Source organism: Schistocerca serialis, chromosome 11 (genome assembly GCF_023864345.2).
Source record: "Schistocerca serialis cubense isolate TAMUIC-IGC-003099 chromosome 11, iqSchSeri2.2, whole genome shotgun sequence".
NCBI lineage: Eukaryota > Metazoa > Arthropoda > Insecta > Orthoptera > Acrididae > Schistocerca > Schistocerca serialis.
The window spans coordinates 160289566-160311083 of NC_064648.1; the positions used below are offsets into that span (position 1 = coordinate 160289566).

The window sequence follows — 21518 nt, forward strand, 5'->3', positions numbered from 1 at the left end:
TAGCGAAATCCCAAAAATTTGAGAAAGTTTTACGAAATGTATTTAAAAACTGAATTCCGGGACTTTTGAGCGTCCCGAAACAAATTTTCGGGACACCGGAACACAGGGATGAAAACCGGGACAATCCCGGTTTTCCGGAACGTTTGGTCACCCTAGTATAGGCATGTGTATTCAAATACAGAGATAGGTAAACAGACGGAATACTGCGCTGCGGTCGGCAACGTCTACAGGGTGTTACAAAAAGGTACGGCCAAACTTTCAGGAAACATTCCTCACACACAAAGAAAGAAAATATGTTATGTGGACATGTCACCAGAGACTCTTACTTTCCATGTTAGAGCTCATTTTATTACTTCTCTTCAAATCACATTAATCATGGAATGGAAACACACAGCAACAGAACGTACCAGCGTGACTTCCAACACTTTGTTACAGGAAATGTTCAAAATGTCCTCCGTTAGCGAGGATACGTGCATCCACCCCCCGTCGCATGGAATCCCTGATGCGCTGATCCAGCCCTGGAGAATGGCGTATTGTATCACAGCCGTCCACAATACGACCACGAAGAGTCTCAACATTTGGTACCGGGGTTGCGTAGACAAGAGATTTCGAATGTCCCCATAAATGAAAGTCAAGAGGGTTGAAGTCAGGAGAGCGTGGATGCCATGGAATTGGTCCGCCTCTACTAATCCATCGGTCACCGAATCTGTTGTTGAGAAGCGTACGAACACTTCGACTGAAACGTGCAGGAGCTCCATCGTGCATGAACCACATGTTGTGTCGTACTTGTAAAGGCACATGTTCTAGCAGCACAGGTAGAGTATCCCGTATGAAATCGTGATAACGTGCTCCATTGAGCGTAGGTGGAAGAACATGGGGCCCAATCGAGATATCGCCAACAATGCCTGACCAAACGTTCACAGAAAATCTGTGTTGATGACGTGATTGCACAATTGAAGGAAGGTAATGTTGACTTCGGTGCTTGTGTTGACATGCGACTCATTGCTCTACAGTACTAGCATCAAGCACATCAGTACGTAGCATCAACAGGTTAGTGTTCATCACGAACGTGGTTTTGCAGTCAGTGCAATGTTTACAAATGCGGAGTTGGCAGATGCCCATTTCATGTACGGATTAGCACGGGGCAATAGCCGTGGCGCAGTACGTTTGTATCGGGACAGATTTCCAGAACGAAGGTGTCCCGACAGGAAGAAGTTTGAAGCAATTGATCGACGTCTTAGGGAGCACGGAACATTCCAGCCTACGACTCGCGACTGGGGAAGATCTAGAACGACGAGGGCACCTGCAATGGGCGAGGCAATTCTTCGTACAGTTGACAATAACCCTAATGTCAGTGTGAGAGAGCTTGCTGCTGTACAAGGTAACGTTGACCACGTCACTGTATGGAGAGTGCTACGGGAGAACCAGTTGTTTCCGTACCGTGTACAGCGTGCGCAGGCACTATCAGCAGCTGATTGGCCTCCATGGGTACACTTCTGCGAATGGTTCATCCGACAATGTGTCAATCCTCATTTCAGTGCAAATGTTCTCTTTACGGATGAGGCTTCATTCCGACGTGATCAAATTGTAAATTTTCACAATCAACATGTGTGGGCTGACGAGAATGCTCACGCAATTGTTCAATCACGTCATCAACACAGATTTTCTGTGAACGTTTGGGCAGGCATTTTTTGTGATGTCTCGATTGGGCCCCATGTTCATCCACCTATGCTCAATGGAGCACGTTATCATGATTTCATACGGGATACTCTACCTGTGCTGCTTGAAGATGTGCCTTTGCAAGTATGACACAACATGTGGTTCATGCACGATGGAGCTCCTGCACATTTCAGTCGAAGTGTTCGTACGCTTCTCAACAACAGATTCTGTGACCGACGGATTGGTAGAGGCGGACCAATTCCGTGGCCTCCAAGCTCTCCTGACATCAACCCTCTTGACTTTCATTTATGGAGGCATTTGAAAGCTCTTGTCTACGCAATCCCCGGTACCAAATGTAGAGACTCTTCGTGCTCGTATTGTGGACTGCTGTGATACAAAACGCCATTCTCCAGGGCTGCATCAGCGCATCAGGGATTCCGTGCGACGGAGGGCGGATGCACGTGTCCTCGCTAACGGAGGACATTTTGAACATTTCCTGTAACAAAGTGTTGGAAGTCACGCTGGTACGTTATGTTGCTGTGTGTTTCCATTCCATGATTAATGTGATTTGAAGAGAAGTAATAAAATGAGCTCTAAGATGGAAAGTAAGCGTTTCCGGACACATGTCCACATAACATCTTTTCTTTCTTTATGTGTGAGGAATGTTTCCTGAAAGTTTGGCCGTACCTTTTAGTAACACCCTGTATACTGAATATCAGGAATCCGGTAAAACATCAAATCTCCCTCATCGCTGCGACCGGAAAAAGATCCTCCAAGAACGAGACCAACAACGAATGAAGAGAACCGTTCAACGTGAAAAAAGTGCAATCCTTTCGCAAATTGCTGCAGATTTGAATGTTGGGCCATTAACAAGTGTCAGCGTGCGAAGCATTCAACCAAACGCCATCGATATGGGTTTCTGGAGCCGAAGGCCCACCCGTGTACCCTGGATGACTGCACGACACAAAGCTTTATTCCTCGCCTGGGTCCGTCAACACCAACATTGACTATTGATGACTGCAAACACGCTGCCTGATCGGACGAGTCTCGTTTCAAACTGTACCGAGCGGATGGACGTGTGCAGGTATGGAGACAACCTCATGACCCGAAGGACCCTGCATGTCAGCATGGGACTGTTCAAGTGGTGTAGGCTCTGTAATGGTGTGGGGCGTTTGCAGTTGGAGTGATATGGGACCCCTGATACTTCTGGGTACGACTCTGACAGGTGAGATGTCCGTAAGCATCCTGTCTGATCACCTGCATCGACTCATGTCTATCAATTCCAGCAGGACAATGCGACACCCCACACGTCCATAATTGCTAGAGAGTAGCTCCAGGAACTCTCTTCTGCGTTTAATCACTACCGCTGCCGACCACACTCCCCAGACATGAAGATTATTGAGCATATCTGGAATGCCTTGCAACGTGCTGTTCAGAAGAGATGTCCAACCCCTCGTACTGTTACGGATTTATGGACAGCCCTGCAGTACTCATGGTGTCAGTTCCCTCGAGCACTACTTCAGGCACTATTCGTGTCCATGCCACATCGTGTTGCGGCACTTCTGCGTGCTCGTGGGGGCCTAGGGAGGTGTACCAGTTCCTTTGGCTCTTTAGTGTATTTACTTTAATGTTCTATCGTTATGTATGTTGTATTTTGTATAGCAACATTAGCACTTAACTTCACTGACGATTGCAAATTCTCTGCTGTCTACGTTAGTCACCATTATCCACACCAGTAATAAAAAATAATTAGCCCGATATGGAATACTTCTTTCCTTAAGATTAAAAACACTTGGTTAACTTAGTATTGGCGAATAACCCATTAAATACTAAATAATCATACCGTATATGATTCAAATCGCTCTGAGCACTATTGGACTTAACATCTGAGGTCATCAGTCCCCTAGAACTTAGAACTACGTAAACCCAACTAACCTAAGGACATCACTCACATCCATGCCCGAGGCAGGATTCGAACCTGCGACCGTAGCGGTCGTGCGGTTCCAGTCTGTAGCGCCTAGAACTGCTCGGCCACACCGGCCGGCGTATAATATATGACATTAGCAAATTGTCTTAAGTCGTCTGTATGTGTATGTACTAGTTTAGGGACTGAAATAAGTTTCAACTTGGCGGTTAAGAATCACTGAACATGTGGCCGAGCGGTTCTAGGCGCTTCAATCCGGAACCGCGCTGCTGTCTCGGGCATGGGTGTGTGTGATGTCCTTAGGTTAGGTTTTTGGTACTAAGTCTAGGGGACTTATGACCTCAGATGTTGAGTCCCGTAGTGTTTAGAGCGATCTGAACCATTTGAATCTGAATCACTGGACAGGAAACAACTGTGTGTGAAAGTGTGAGGTGACGCAGTCATGCCTGTTTTCATGGACTACGCAAAAATGGCTCCGAGCACTATGGGACTTAACATCGGAGGTCGTCAGTCCTCTAGAACTTAGAACTACTTAAACCTAACTAACCTGAGGACATCACACACATCCATGCCCGAGGCAGGATTCGAACCTGCCACCGTACCAACAGCGCGGTTCCAGACTGAAGCGCCTACAACCGGCCGGCTCATGGACTACGCCCCGCATAGCGATGTATTCAATAAAAATAAAATTAAAAATGTCATTGAGATTGGAACTGCCTTGTTCTCCCTGCCGAGCCTCGAACTCGGCACTTTTGCCTTTCGCAAGCGAGTTCTCTACCGACTGTATTGTTTTTTAATCTGATTTCGTACATTATTGTTCGTTGCATTTGCTCGGAGCGGACGTCGCATAACCCCGTTCGAAATCATCGTTGTCCCATTCACTCAGATTATATTTTGTTGCAGCGGACAGGTAAGCCTCTGACCGAACACGATAAGCTACCGTGCCGGCGGGCCGACTGACCTATCCAAGGACGACTCGTGCCGCCATCTCACAACTTTAGTTCCGCCAGAACACCCTCTGCTAGCTTCCTAACTTCACAGGAGTTCTTCTTTTGGAAGGTGGGAATTAAAAGCTGTGAGGTCGGGTCGTGAGTCGTCCTCTAGAGTCGGTGTCAGTCACACACTTTTAATCTGCCGGGAAGTTTCATAGCAGCGCACACTCCACTGAAGAGGGAAAATTTCATTCCCAACGCTGATATTATTTGAAAATGTTGTTGTGGTGTACACTGAAGAGCCAAACGAACTGGTGCACCTGCCTGATATCGTGTAGGGCCCCCGCAAGCACGCTAAAGGGCCATGGACTCGACCAGTGTCTGAAGTAGTGCTAGAGGCAATTGACAGCCTGAATCCTGCAGGGCTCTCCATAAATCCCTAAGAGTACGAGAGGGTGGAGGTCTCTTCTGAACAGCACGTTGCAAGGCATCCCAGATATGTTCAATAATGTTCATTCGTGTCTGCCGAGTCTGATGGCCAGCGGAAGTGTTTAAACTCAGAAGAGTGTTCCTAGAGCCACACTGTGTGGGGTGTCGCATTGTCCTGCTGGAATTGACCAAGTCCGTCGGAAAGCACAAGGGATTTGAATGGATGCAGGTGACCACACAGGATGCTTACGTATGAGTCACCTGTCAGAGTCGTATCTACACGTATCAGGGGTCCCATGTCCAAATGCACACGCCCCACGCCATTACAGAGCCTCCACTAGCTTGAACAGTCCCCTGTTGACTTGCAGGGTCCACGGATTCATGAGGTTGTCTCCATACCAATACACGTCCATGCGCTCGACAGAATTTGAAACGAGACTCCTCCAGTCAGGCAACACGTTTCCAGTCATCAACAGTCCAATGTCGATGCTGATTGGCACAGGCGAGGGATAAAGCCTTTGTCGTGCAGTCATCGAGGGTACACGAGTGGGACTTCAGGTCCCAAAGCCCATATCGATGATGTTTCGTTGAATGATTCGCACAGTGACACTTGAATCTGCAGCAATTTGCGGAAGGGTTGCACTTTTGTCACGTTGAACGATTCTCTTCAGTCGTCGTTGGTCCCGTTCTCGCAGCATCCTTTTCCAGCCGCAGCGATGTCGGAGATTTCATGTTTTACCGGATTCCTGATATTCACGGTGCGCTCATGAAGTGGTCGTACGGGAAATCCCCTCTTCATCGCCAGCTCGAAGACGCTGTGTCCCATCGCTCTGGCGCCGACTATAACAACACGTTTAAACTTACTTACATCTTGATAAACTGCCGTTGCAGCAGCAGTAACCGATCTAACAACTGCGCCAGTATTCTGCCTGTTTACATATCCGTGTATTTGAATACGCACGCCTATACCAGTTTCTTCGCTGATGACAGCAATATTATAATCACTGAGAAAACAAGAAAAATCCTTGCACAGAAAGCAAATGAAAGTTTCATTGTAGCTTGACATAGCTGTCCGCGCTATTCTCTCTTGTACGAGCATCTTCATCCGTGTATGGTCGCGACAACCTACACATCTCCGTACCTGCTTGCTATGTTCATCTCCTAGCCTCCTTCTGCAATTCTTACCACCTGCAGTTCCTTGCAATACTAAAATGACAATTTCTCGATGGCTCACAATGTGTTCCATAAATCGATCCATTCTTTTAATTATATTGTGCCAAACATTTCTTTTAACCGAATTTCGATTCAGTACTTCCGTATCAGTTATTCAATCTAGCCGTGTAATCTCCAGAATTCTTCTGTAACATCACATGCCAAATTTTCTGTTCTGTTCTTATCTCAACTGTTTAGTTTCGCCTCTGTCCCAGGCTACAGTCCAGACAAATACGTTTAGAAAATACTTCCCAACACTTAAATCTATATTTGACGTTAATAAATTTCTGTTCTTCAGAAACTGTTTGCATGCTACGCCAAGTCTGCATTTGATGTCCTCTTTATATATATATATATATATATATATATATATATATATATATATATATATATATAAAAGAGAATTTAAATAAAAAGAAATAAAGCAGTTTATATTTGGAAATTTATTTTAACATTGATCATATATATATATATATATAAATATATATATATATATATATATATATAAAAGAGAATTTAAATAAAAAGAAATAAAGCAGTTTATATTTGGAAATTTATTTTAACATTGATCATTGAAATTTCAGCATATTAAACGTGAGTCACAACTAAGCTGGTGCCTTATTTAGGACTGTGAAAATGTGAGTTTGTAATCTTACGGAACACATCAAATATGGAGCCAAGATTGGGAGACTGCATACAACACTGCATTCATAAAATAACACACGAAGAACGTTGAAACATATGCAAGAGGAAATTAACCACAACCAAACGATTCAATTTTCACCCAAAGAAGTTACGTTCGTAGCGCAATCCTGTCCATCATGAAATTACCACACACTGGTATACTAAATTCATACTAACTCTCTGTGAAATCTTCCCGAAAAGAACAGCTGAGGGCTACTTTGATGCTTACACCACATGCTTCACGTGGTCAACTTGGTTTACACAAAGAGTGTAACTCCACAATAATTTTGATAATTAAAATAAATTAGATCGAAAAGCAATATACAAAAGAAAAACGTTGAACTGGTTACTATCGTCTTACTATTAACCTGATGGGTCAAACAATTGTATAAGCACGTGGTACTGGTCTCACAAAGTACACTCCATGTGGGTTGAATATAAAGAAAAGTTGCTATATTGAAAAATATTGTCAAGACGAGACGTTATAATCTCACGCATATTCGCATTTAAGATTGACGATCTTAGTTAGAGTTACTGATCAACATGTGGTTCCACTTTACTCACAAAGTAGTGACAAAGCAACTACCGGAAGATTTCTGAACTTCACACTCGGATTACACTGCGTTGCAATTTAAGATAACATTAGATATTTTAGAGCTAAACCTGAAATAAAGGTGATTCAATTTTCAGTTAGGTTCAACTTAAGAAATCCATCGTCCTACGGACTTAGCAGACACGTGCTTAGCCGGAGATCTTACCACTTCAGACGCTCGCCGCGGTCAGACTGCCCTGGGCTCCTACCTGAGGGGTGCCTCACAAATACAAACGGAAGTGGCCAGAGGGGCAGCTTCCTATACCAACATGACAAGGGACGGACGGGACCATACTAAGAATAGAAACCTCTCTGCTTTTAGAAAGCGTAGCTACCTGTTCCGACGTTGGTCCTACTGTTCTCTAGCAGACAAGCTTGTCTGCTACCATCAATAGAAATACATTTGCTCATTCATTCTTTCACACAGAAGGGAAGGGGGATGACAGTATCTTATCATATACAGTATATAAAAGAAAGCGGATGTAGGTTCCGTATGAGACTGTGTGACATGAATTACATATAAACTGTGTTTTAAAGTGTAGTAGTGTGACAGACCGTTCTTGTTTATGTGTAAAAGTAACACGTTTCACTGCTCAGTCTCCTCCCAGATAGTCAGAAACACCACAGTAAAATTGTACGAGGAATTTATGCCGTAAATGACAACAGATTTAAGAAATTAACATGAAAGGAATCCAACAGAGACTTTTCAACATGACTTGATATCACAAAGTAATTAATCATTTTCTGTGTGTATAGATCTCCCAGTGGTAGTGTGGACACTTTTTTCAATAAGTTAACAGAAGTTCTAGATAAAGGCACAAGTACAAAGGTCAACATAATTGTGTGTGGGGACCTTAACATCAACACTAATATCATAAATGAATGGAGCAGCACCCTCATAAATATCCTTCAAAGTTTTGGCATGTCCCTATTGGTCAATAGGGCAACGAGGGTCACTACAATGACTACATCAATAATTAACCATGTGGCCACAAATATGGACAGGGAAAAACGTGATGTAGCCGTAAAAAATCTCGGACTATGAGACTATCTCTGTCAAATAACAACAGTAAAATCAGGCATCGAATTATTCCCTAGACTACAAGCCTACAAACTACATCTATCAGAAATCAAAATAAAAGATTTTTCGAAGAAACTAGCAAAACAAAGTTGGGATGAAGTGTATAAGGAAACTAAAGTGAATATGAAATTCTCTAAATTCTCCACATTATTTAAATTGAACTTTGAAAAGGCATTTCCACAAGTATGCATGTCTGTATCAACACCTCTCAAAAACACATGGATAACAGCAAGTATTAATAATTCCTCCCAAACACTTACATACCTCAGTTCCACTACAATGACAACAGAGTAGGGGTCTGGTAAAAAAAAAGTTATACAAATAAATAATAATAATGATTATAATACATCCAACATTCCACATAACACCTTCACACTATTCTTATTTCCTTCTTTTTTCCTTTGCTAGAAATGCTTACCCGCAAGCTATGCATAGTACAATACTAACACCTCTTTCTCTTTCTGGGCTCAACATCTCACTCATTATAGAGGGGTGCTGACTCAGTTTTTCAGGACAGCAAAGGGGAAGTTACGGTACAGAAAATGGCCCAGAGATCACCAGTGTGTGTGTGTGTGTGTGTGTGTGTGTGTGTGTAGTGAGTGTAGTGTTGTGAAACAATGTGTGTATAGTGTGTGCAGTGACTGATAGGGAGATATGAGTGAAGAGATTGGCATTACCAGTTATTTGTAAAAAAAAATGTATACCAGGAGTAAATCTAATGATTGTCTCTAACTAGAAGTCTGTGAATGTATGAGTATATGAATAAGCTTATTTTAAACTGGTCTAAACTTGTACTACTACTACTGCTACCATCTGTGTGTCTGTTGCACTGTTAAGACCTCTTCTTCTCACTTATGGGTAGAGGCATAAGGTTGAAATTTATGAGTAATTCACTAGTAGATATCCTCGGAGTAGTGAAACAGCTTAAATCACATAACAAAAGCAAGTCTTCCGGTCCAGACTGTATACTAATTACGTTCCTTTCAGAGTATGCTGATGCAGCAGCTCCATACTTAACAATCACATACAACTGCTCATTCGACGGAAAAACCTCAGCCAAAAACTGGAAAGTTGGGCAGGTCACTCTAATATTCAGGAAAGGCAGTAGGAGTAATCCACTAAATTAGAGGCCCATATCATTAACGTCAATATGCAGCAGAATTTTGGAACATATATTGTGTTCGAACATTATGAATTACCTCGAAGAGAACGATTTATTGATACATAATCAACAAGGATTTACGAAACATCGTTCTTGTGTAACACAACTAGCTCTTTACACACACGGTTATGAGAACTATTGACAAGAGATTTCAGATTGATTCCGTATTCCTAGATTTCCAGAAGGCTTTTGACACCGTACCACACAAGCAGCTTGTAGAGAAATTACGTGCTTGTGGAATATCGTCTGTGACTGGATTCGTGGTTTTCTATGAGAGAAGATACAGTTGGCAGTAATTGACGTAAAGTCACCGATTAAAACAGAAGTGATTTCCGACGTTCCCCATGGTGATGTTAAAGTCCCCCCGCCGCCCCTTGTCTATATAAACGATTTATCAGACAATCTAAGCAGCCGTCTTAGGCTGTTTGCAGATGATGATGTCATTTATCGTCTAGTAAAGTCATGAGAAGATCAAAACAAATTGCAAAACGATTCAGAAGAGGTATCTGTATGGTGCGAAAATTGGCAGTTGAACCTACATAATGAAGAGTGCGACGTCATCCACATGAGTGTTAACAGGAATAAGTTAAACTTCGTTTACACGATAATGAGTCAAATATAAAGGCCGTAAATTGAACTACATACTTAGGAATTACAATTACGAACAACTTAAGTTGGAAGGAACACATAGTAATTGTTGTGGAGAAGGCTAACCAAAGACTGCGTTTTATTGGCAGGACACTTAGAAAATGTAAAAGACCTACTAAGGAGATTGCCTACACTACGCTTGTCCGTCCTCTCTTAGAATACTGCTGCACGGTGTCGGATCCTTGCCAGATAGGATTGACGGAGTACATCGAGAAAGTACAAAGAAGAGCAGCACGTTTTGCATTATCGCGAAATAACGGAGAGAGTGTGATTGACATGACACAGGATTTTCGGCGGGCGTCGTTAAAACAATGGCGATTTTTGATTGCGGCAGAATCTTCTCACGGACTATCAGTACACAACTTGTTCTTCTGAATGCGAAAATACTTTGTTCACACCGACCTACATAGGGAGAAACAATCATCATCATAAAGTAAGCGAAATCAGAGCTCGTACGGAGAGGCATATGTGTTCGTTTCTTACACATGCTGTTCGAGGTATGAGTCGAGGGACATGAAAGGGAAGCAGTGGTTGGGAAGGGAATGAGACAGGGTTGTAGCCTCTCCCCGATGTTGTTCAATCTGTATATTGAGCAAGCAGTAAAGGAAACAAAAGAAAAATTCGGAGTAGGTATTAAAATCCATGGAGAAGAAATAAAAACTTTGAGGTTCGCCGATGACATTGTAATTCTGTCAGAGACAGCAAAGGACTTGGAAGAGCAGTTGAACGGAATGGACACTGTCTTGAAAGGAGGATATAAGACTAACATCAACAAAAGCAAAACGAGGATAATGGAATGTAGTCGAATTAAGTCGTGTGATGCTGAGGGAATTAGATTAGGAAATGAGACACTTAAAGTAGTAAAGGAGTTTTGCTATTTGGGGAGCAAAATAACTGATGATGGTCGAAGTAGAGAGGATATAAAATGTAGACTGGCAATGGCAAGGAAAGCGTTTCTGAAGAAGAGAAATTTGTTACAGATTAAAGTGTCAGGAAGTCGTTTTCTGAAAGTATTTGTATGGAGTGTAGCCACGTATGGAAGTGAAACATGGACGATAAATAGTTTAGACAAGACGAGAATAGAAGCTTTCGAAATGTGGTGCTACAGAAGAATGCTGAAGATTAGATGGGTAGATCACATAACTAATGAGGAGGTATTGAATAGAATTGGGGAGGAGTTTGTGGAACAACTTGACTAGAAGAAGGGATCGGTTGGTAGGACATGTTCTGAGGCATCAAGGGATCACCAATTTAGCATTGGAGGGCAGCGCAGAGGGTAAAAATCGTTGAGGGAGACCAAGAGATGAATACACTAAGTAGATTCAGAAGGATGTAGGCTGCAGTAGGTACTGGGAGATGAAGAAGCTTGCACAGGATAGAGCAGCATGGAGAGCTGCATCAAACCAGTCTCAGGACTGAAGACCACAACAATAACAACTGTTCGAGATTTGAATAATATAGAATTATTGTGAAGGTGGTTCGACGAACTCTCTGCAAAGCACTTACGTATGAGTTGTGGAGTATCCAGGTAGATGTATATCAAATACTAAGATCTACAGTCCCTTGGCAGCGTGAAAAATGCAGTATTCTAAGCCAATGCAATCAAATACACGAAATATTTGTTACGTATTTTGATACTCGCAAACTCATTTATTATAGTCTATTGATAGATGGACTATCTGCAGAAATGTAGGATCTGGTGGTCTACTGAGTAAAGTATTCAACGATAAACTTGAAGGACAATTGCCGAGAAAAAAAAAAAAAAGGCTGGTAAAGCGCGTGCCGGGAAGACGTTAGACCGAGGCATCGAATGTCGGTCTGATCACTGATTTTAAAAAAAAAAAAATGGCTGAAATGGCTCTGAGCACTATGGGACGTAACTTCTGAGGTCATCAGTCCCCTAGAACTTAGAACCAATTAAACCTAACTAACCTAAGGCCATCACACACATCCATGCCCGAGGCACGATTCCAACCTGCGACCGTAACGCTAGCACGGTTCCAGACTGTAGCGCCTAGAACCGCTCGGCCACTCTGCCCAGCTGACTTTCTTTTTTTTTTTTTTCAGTCGTCGTTTTAAGTTAGCCTCTTCACATCTCAACGCCTGGAGGAGCCACCAGAAACAGGACGTGGTTCGGTTTCCACGCTAAACTGTAGGTGCCCTTTCCCCCGTTCGATAACTGGGCTGGGTTTGGGAGTTGGCTGGGGTGGCCGAGCGGTTCTAGGCGCTGCAGTCTGAAACCGCGCGACCGCTACGGTCGCAGGTTCGAATCCTGCCTCGGGCATGGATGTGTGTGACGTCCTTAGGTTAGTTACGTTTAAGTAGTTCTGACTTCTAGGGGACTGATTACCTCAGAAGTTAAGTCCCATAGTGCTCAGAGCCATTTGCACCATTTGGGTTAGGGACACGCAAGTCACCAAAGTGGCATCCCATTGAGCCACACGAAACAAAAATAACTACTAATATCTGTATACATAATCGAATTTGCACGAAACCTTCAGAGTGTGATCGCTACTCGCTCTGGTCTAGTTGTTGATGCTCATCCGATAGCCTCTTTTCAAGACGCCATCTGTTCTGTTGAACACATCGTCCAAGTCTTTCACTGTCTGACATACAATACTGATAAGGGTGAACACTAAAACAAGTATATGGGTGTGGACAGGGAAAAATTTCGATAAATAATCTCACTGGCAACCCGAGCAATCAGACCTAATTACCCTTCAGAAGCACCTCTAAATAAATGTAAATATACGTCTACATGTTTCAACATGTAACCAGAGTGAAGTCAAAACCCCGCCGGAACAGGCGATGAGAGCCCGACCGTACCGACCGGCCGCCGTGTCATCCTCAACCCACAGGCGTCACTGGATGATGATATGGAGGGTCAACTGGTCAGCACACCTCTCTCTCTGCCATATGCCAGTGTACGAGACTGGAGCCACTATTTCTTAGTCAAGTAGCTACTCAGGTTGCCTCACAAGGGCTGAGTGCACCCCCGCTTGCCAACAGCGCTGGACAGACCAGATGGTCACCCATCCAAGTGCTAGCCCAGCCCGACAGCGCTTAACTTCGGTGATCTGACGGAAACCGGTGTTACCACTGCTGCCAGTGAAGTCAAAAGGGGTATATAAAATTGGATATACAATTTGTAAACGTATTACTACACAGCACGATTCAGAAAAACGTTTACAAACTGACAGGGGAAATCGGGCACACGACAAGGATCAGTAATCCACATAAGAACCTCGGGTCGCAAACGCCACGAAAGGGCGCTACGGTAAGGAGAGGGCGTTGCATTTCATTGGGCCGTATGTTCTCCCGGACTGACTTGACAGTCGCACACATCTCGTATTCCTGCGAAACGTTCTGGCTGGTAAGATGAATGGTGTTCAGATGCCTATTCGTCACCGCATTCGATTACAGCACGACGGGGCACCCGAGGGTTTCAGCAGGCAGTTGAGTGCGCATCTGCAGGTCGAGGTGAGCCAGCTGCATCGCCATCACAATCACCCAATGAGTCTATAATCGATTTTTTCCTTTGTGCCTTATGTACGAGGGTCACTCCAAAAGAAATCCACACAACTTTTGTGAAAACACAGTTTTCATTCTGCATGTCTGAAAGTTTTACAGTGTGTAGATACATCCTTCCCACTTGTTTTAAAACTTAGTTCAACCTGTTCCCGTTAGTGGCGCAGTCACAGCATGTCTTCAAGATGGCTACTGAACTTGACGTTCGTCAGAAGCTACGTGCTGTCATAGAATTCCTGTGCTGTGAAAACGAGACAGTGGGAAACATCCACAAGAGGTTGAGATGCTGCTGTCGATCACAGTACAGTTAGTCGGTGGGCAAGCAGGCTACGTGACGAAAGTGGGCAAGGCAATATTGAGGATTGTCCTCGCAGCGGCAGGCCTCGTACTGCACACACTCCAGACAATGTGCGGAGAGGTAACGAATTGGTGAGTGCTGACACACGTATCACAGTGAACGAATTGTCATGCTACGTTGGGATAGGGGAAGGAAGTGTTTGCAGAATACTGAAAGTATTGGCGTTAAATAAGGTTTGTGCCAGGTGGGTTCCCAGGATGTTGACAGTGGCTCACAAAGAAACAAGAAAAACGGTATGCAACAAAGTTTTAGAACAGTACGAGAATGGTGGAGACGAATTTTTTGGAAGAACTGTGACAGGTGATGAAACATGACTTCATCATTTTTCACCAGAGACGAAGAGGCAATCAATGGAGTGATATCATGCAAATTCACCCAAGAAAAAAAATTCAAAACCACACCTTCTGCTGGAAAAGTTATGATTATGGTGTTTTTCGATTGCGAAGGACTCTTGCTTGTGGACATCGTGCCAAGTGGAACCACCATAAATTCTGATGCATATGTGATGACACTAAAGAAACTTGAAGCTCGACTGAGTCGTGTTCGACCACATTGGCAAAAGCAGGATATTTTGCTATTGCAAGACAAAGCATGGCCACATGTCAGTCGAAAAACCGTGGAAGCGATCACAAAAACTGGGATGGACAACACTGAAACACCCACCTTACAGTCCTGACCTGGCTCCATGCGACTATCGTCTCTTTGGGAAACTGAAAGACTCTCTTCGTGGAACAAGGTTTGAAGATGATACTCCCTCGTGCACGGTGCCAAACAGTGGCTCCAACAGGTTGGTCCAAAATTTTACTGTGCGGGCATACAGGCGCTGGTTCCAAGATGGTGTAAGGCAGTTGAGAGGGACGGAAATTATGTGGAGAAATGAAAATATTGTTCCTAAAGGATGTATGTACACATTGTAAGACTTTCAAACATGTAGAATAAAAGATGTATTTAAAAAAATATAGTGTGCATTTCTTTTGGAGTGACCCTCATACGAAACCCCTGTTACGTCTCTGGAGGACCTTTTCGGCTGTAGGATGTCTTCGAGATACACCAGGTATCTTGGAGTGAGTGCGCCATTCGATTCGGCGTCGATGCCAATCGTGTTCGATGCATGTGGATAAAATTTTGAGCGTCTCCTGTAGTGACCGTCGATTTGTAGCGTGTCACTAAATAACCACAACACCATTTATTAGCCCCGGATGGCTTCTGCGACCTCCGGTTCCAATGTGATAACTGATCCTTGTTGTACGCCCGATGTGCCGTGTCACATTGTAATCGTCTTTTTGAATCACACTGTGTAAATGGATGAATGCCTGGACAGCTCGACAGTTAATAAATACAATAAAGAAAAGCTCTTACTGTAGCGAATTGCGTGATTTTCGGCATCTCAAATGCTCGGTTTTTCTCCTTGTGGAGCAAAGTACAGCTAGGAGGTGTACTTACTTAGTGCGGCGTTTCTGCTCCTTCCTCAGGTTCGACACAGCCTGACCTGCTCCCTGAGACGCACTCGGCTGAATTGGACGGCGAGCGGCGACGCTTGCCCAGCTGTTCAGAGCGGCCGTTATCTGGGGCCGCCCCGCTGGTCGAATGGGCCCTTATCTGATGGCCTTCCCCACACGTGAGTGTGAATGAGGCGCGCGAGCACACACGGGCAGGTGGTCGCACACTTTGGATGCTGACGTGGGCCTATCACGTGCGATCGGCCAGCGAGTGATGATGTCATGGCGAAATTTCGTCAGCTTTCCAGGGAATGATTCTACGTTCTTACGTTGCAGTAAGCAACCAGTTATCAGGGCGTGGGTTGTTATCAGTGCATAGTATGGCGATTAAAAAAAAATAAAGAAGACAGTCTGAGGTTGTGATGCTGCACTTATTTTATTACGAAGTTAAGCTATAAATTAAGATATATGAAAACCTTGCCTCCCGATTTTCTATGTGTTCTCGAGACGAGAATCAGACAGAAATTGTATAACATATGGTCCAGTCACATTAATGCGACCACCTGTCAAGTGCCTGAGTAACAACCTTTGCAGTGCGGACATTAAGGAAGGGAATCAGTTAGATTATGAAAGGTATTGACTAGGATATGGAGGCGTGGCAACTTCTGTGCTGCAGCCATCTGCGGTGGGTTTCTCAGATGAGGATTCCCAGACACGAACAGCCTGATTGATGTGGTCCCAGGATTTCTCGACTGGGTTTAAATCCAGAGACCACAGTGCCTAGGGGAGTACGATAAACTCTCCCTGGAGCTCTATGAACCAGCCACCTACACTGCCAGATTTGTCACACGTTGCATTGTCCTGCTGATAGATGCCATTGTGGTGAGGAGAAAACAGTCTGCATGTAGATCTACATCTACGTGATTACTCTGCTATTCACAATACAGCGCCTGGCAGAGGGTTCAATGAACCACCTTCAAACTGTCTCTCTACCGTTCCACTCTCGAACGGCACGTGGGAAAAACGAGCACTTAGCCGGCCGGAGTGGCCGTGCAGTTCTAGGGGCTACAGTCTGGAACCGAATGACCGCTATTGTCGCAGATTCGAATCCTGCCTCGGGCATGGATGTGTGTGATGTGCCTAGGTTAGTTAGGTTTAATTAGTTCCAAGTTCTAGGCGACTGATGAATTCAGAAGTTAAGTCGCATAGTGCTCAGAGCCATATTTTTGAACAAGCACTTAAATTTTTCTGTGCGAGTCCTGATTTCTCTTATTTTATCATGATGATTATTTATCCCTATATAGGTGGGTGCCAACAGAATGTTTTCACAATCGGAGGAGAAAACTGGTGATTGAAATTTCATAAGAAGATCCAGTCGCAACGTAAAACGCTTTTGTTTTAATGATTGCCACTCCACGTATCATGCCTGTAGCGCTACCTCCCCTATTTCGCAGTAATACAAAACGAGCTGCCCTTCTTTGTACTTTTTCCATGTCATCCGTCAGTCCCACCTGATGCGGATCCCACACCACACAGCAATACTCCAGAATAGGGCGGACTAGCGTGGTGTAAGCAGTCTCTTTAGTAGACCTGTTGCACCTTCTAAGTCTTCTGCCAATGTATCGCAGTCTTTGGTTTGCTCTATTCACAGCATTATCTATGTGATCGTTCCGATTCAGGTTATTTGTAATTGTAATCCCTAAGTATTTAATTCAATTTACAGCCTTCAGCTTTGTGTGACTTATCGTGTAATCGAAATTTAGCGGATTTCTTTTAGTACTGATGTGAATAACTTCACACTTTTCCTTATTCAGGGTCAATTGCTACTTTTCGCACCATACAGATATCTAAATCATTTTGCAATTCGTTTTGGTCATCTGATGACTTTACAAGACGATAAACGACAGCATCATCTGCAAACAATCTAAGATGGCTACTCAGATTGTCTCCTCTGTCGTTAATATAGATCAGGAACAATAGTGGACCTATAACGCTTCCTTGCGGAACGCCGGATTTTACTTCTGTTTTACTCAATGTTTTTCTGTCTTTAAAAAATTAGGAACTGTGACCTTTCTGACAGGAAATCACGAATTCAGTCGCACGACTGAGGCGATATTCCGTAGGCGCGCAGTTTGGTTAGAACACGCTTGTGAGGAACGGTGTCGAAAGCCTTCTGGAAATCTAAAAATATGGAATAAATTTGACATCCCCGGTGGATAGCACCCATTACTTCATGAGTATAAAGAGCTAGTTATGTTTCACAAGAACGATGTTTTCTGAATCCGTGCGTCAATAAATCGTTTCCTTCGAGGCACAGTATAAGTTCCAAGACCCTACTGCAAATCGACGTTAGTGACATGGGCCTGTAATTCAGCGGATTACTCCTACTTCCCTTTTTGGGTATTGGTGTGACTTGAGCAATTTTCCAGTCTTTAGGTACGGAACTTTCTGTGAGCGGGCGATTGTATATAATTGCTAAATATGGAGCTATTGCATCTGCATACTCTGAGAGGAACCTGACTGGTATACTATCTGGACCGGAAGCCTTGACTTTATTGATTTAAGCTGCTTTGCTATACCGAGGATATCTACTTCTATGTTTCTCAGCTTCGCAGTTGTTCTTAATTGGAATTCAGGAATATTTACTTCATCTTCTTTGGTGAAGGAGTTTCCGAAAACAGTGTTTAATAACTCCGCCTTATCGCGCAGTGAAGGTATTGATTGCGTCTTGCCACTGGTGTGCTTTATGTATAACCTGAATTTATTTGGATTTTCTGCCAGATTCCGAGACCGAGTTTCGCTGTCGAAATTATTAAAAGCATTTCGCATTGAAGTACGCGCTATCTTTCTAACTTCTGCAAAACTTTGCCAATCTTGGGGATTTTGCGTTCTTATAAATTTGGCACGCTTTTTTCGTTGATTCAGCAACAGCGATCTGACCCGTTTTGTGTACCATGGGGGATCAGTACCATCACTTATTAATTTATGTGTTATATATCTCTCAATTGCCGTCAATACTATCTCAATACTATATCTTTTCTACGCTTACATGATCAGATCGGAAGGAGTGGAGACTGTCTCTTAGAAAGGCGTTAAGAGCATTTTTATCAACCTTTTTTTTTTTTTTTTTTTTTTTTAATAGACGTACCTTGCGTTTGTTTTTGATGGATTTAGGTGTTACGGTATTCAGCCTAGCAGCAACTGCCTTGTGGTCGCTAATCTCTGTATTCGTCATGATACTCCCTATTTCTTCAGGATTGCTAAGAAGTCAAGTATGCTCTCCCAACTGTTTATGCTTCGAGTGGGCTCATGAATTAATTGATAGGGATGGACGCGGTCCCCAGCAATAAATACATACTTGAGTTCACCCATCGTACCTACCAGAACGACGATATCACCCTCGGAACACCATGAAAAGATTCCCCAGACCATAACCCTCCCTCATCCAGTCTGGACACTTCTGACGATGGTTGCAGTGCATGTTGTGATTAAAGTGTTGAATGACTTGTGGCAAGCTGATCTTGTAGATATGAGGGAATATTCACACGAGAATAAAGGATTCAAATATATTTTAATGGTTATTGATACATACTCCAAATTTGCCTGGGCATTACCTGTCAAAACAAAAACGGGTCGAAATGTCACCCATGTTTTTGAGCGTTTACTGCAGACAGGGACGAATCGATGCCCACACAACCTCCAAACCGATCACAATGGGGAGTTCTACAATAGGTATTTCAAGACCGTGATGCAGCGTTACGGAATACATCACTATAAACATTAACTCACCTGAAGGCAAGTATCGAGGAGTCAATAACAATAAAAAGTCGAATGTGGATGCGTTTCAACCTGCGCGCCTCATACAAATGGACAGACATCCTCCCAGAAATACACTACTGGCCATTAAAATTGCTACACCACTAATATGACGTGCTACAAACGCGAAATTTAACCGACAGGAAGAAGATGCCGTGATATGCAAATGATTAGCTTTTCAGAGCATTCACACAAAGTTGGCACCGATGGCGACACCTACAACGTGCTGACATGAGGGAAGCTTCCAACCGATTTCTCATACACAAACAGCAGTTGACCGGCGTTGCCTGGTGAAACGTTGTTGCGATGCTTCGTGTAAGGAGGAGAAATGTGTACCGTCACGTTTCCGACTTTGATAAAGGTCGGATTGTAGCCTGTCGCGATTGCGGTTTATCGTATCGCGACATTGCTGCTCGCGTTGGTCGAGATCCAATGACTGTCAGCAGAATATGGAATCGGTGGGTTCAGGAGGGTAATACGGAACGGCGTGCTGGATCCCAACGGCCTCGTATCACTAGCAGTCGAGATGACAAGCATCTTATCCGCATGGCTGTAACGGACTGTGCAGCCACGTCTCGATCCCTGAGTCAACAGATGAGGACGTTTACAAGACGACAACCATATGCACGAACAGTTCGACGACGTTTGCAACAGCACGGACTATCAGCTCGGTGACCGTGGCTGCGGTTACCCTTGATGCTGCATCACAGAGAGGAGCGCCTGCGATGGTGTACTTGACGACGAACCTGGGTGCACGAATGGCAAAACGTCATTTTTTCGGATGAATCCAGGTTCTGTCTACAGCATCATGATGGTCGCATCCGTGTTTGGCGACATCGCGGTGAACGCACATTGGAAGCGTGTATTCGTTATCGCCACACTGGCGTATCACCCGGCGTGATGGTATGGTGTGCCACTGTTTACACGCCTCGGTCACCTCTTGTTCGCATTGACGGCACTTTGAACAGTGGACGTTACATTTCAGATGTGTTATGACCCGTGGCTCTACCCTTCATTCGATCTCTGCGAAACCCTACATTTCAGCAGGATAATGCACTACCGCATGTTGCAGGTCCTGTACGGGCCTTTCTGGATACAGAAAATGTTCGACTGCTGCCCTGGCCAGCACATTCTCCAGCTCTCTCACCAATTGAAAACGTCTGGTCAATGGTGGCCGAGCTACCGGCTCGTCACAATACACCAGTCACTACTCTTGATGAACTGTGGTATCGTGTTGAAGATGCATGGGCAGCTGTACCTGTACACGCCATCCAAGCTCTGACTCAATGCCCGGGCGTATCAAGGCCGTTATTACGGCCTGAAATGATTGTTCTGGGTATTGATTTTGCAGGATCAATGCACCTAAATTGCGTGAAAATGTAATCGCATGTGAGTTCTAGAATAATATATTTGTCCAATGAATACCCGTTTATCATCTGCATTTCTTCTTGGTGTAGCAATTTTAATGGCCAGTAGTGTAATTTCTCTCTAGAATCGAACCAAACATAGCACAATAAAAATGAGAGCAATCGATGTTCTTGATAATGGACGCTGTACTATCGCATTAAGATGCTGGATCCACGGAAGCAGAAATTTAATGTAGGTGATTTGGTGCCTTTCTCAAACCGCAAGACGGCATTTGAGAAATCATACCTACCGAATTGGTCAACTGAGATATTTACAGTTTCAAAGGTGCAACGAACGAATCCTAGAATTTATATATTGAAGAATAGTGAAGCTGAAGAAATTTCAGGCTGGTTCTACACTGAGGAGATGCAGAAAAGCTCAGAACCGGATGTTTCTCTCGTGGAGAGAGTCATAAGATGTCGTGGAAATAAAACACTAGTGAAATGGCTTTGTTTTCCTGCTACACAAAACAGCTGGATTGATGCCGACGATTTGCTGTATAATGGCCGTGCATAGTCCACAACCACCGCAGTAGCATAATATGCGTGGTAGGAGACGCATTAGAGGAGGTGGTGGTATTCTAGACAAACTGCCAGTGGAACTACACATCCCTGGGTGTAACTACTGTGGACCTGGGACAAAGCTTC

General features: G+C 43.9%; 1 protein-coding gene across 1 annotated transcript in view; it reads right to left on the bottom strand.

Annotated features, from left to right (window-relative positions):
- The window catches only part of LOC126427128 (sugar transporter SWEET1-like), a 96560-nt gene extending 80790 nt beyond the window's left edge, over positions 1-15770 (bottom strand). Inside the window, exon 1 of the mRNA XM_050089353.1 lies at positions 15653-15770. The gene's annotated coding sequence lies outside the window, so the exon portion shown is untranslated. The remainder of the gene's footprint in view (positions 1-15652) is intronic.
- Positions 15771-21518: the final 5748 nt, after the last annotated feature.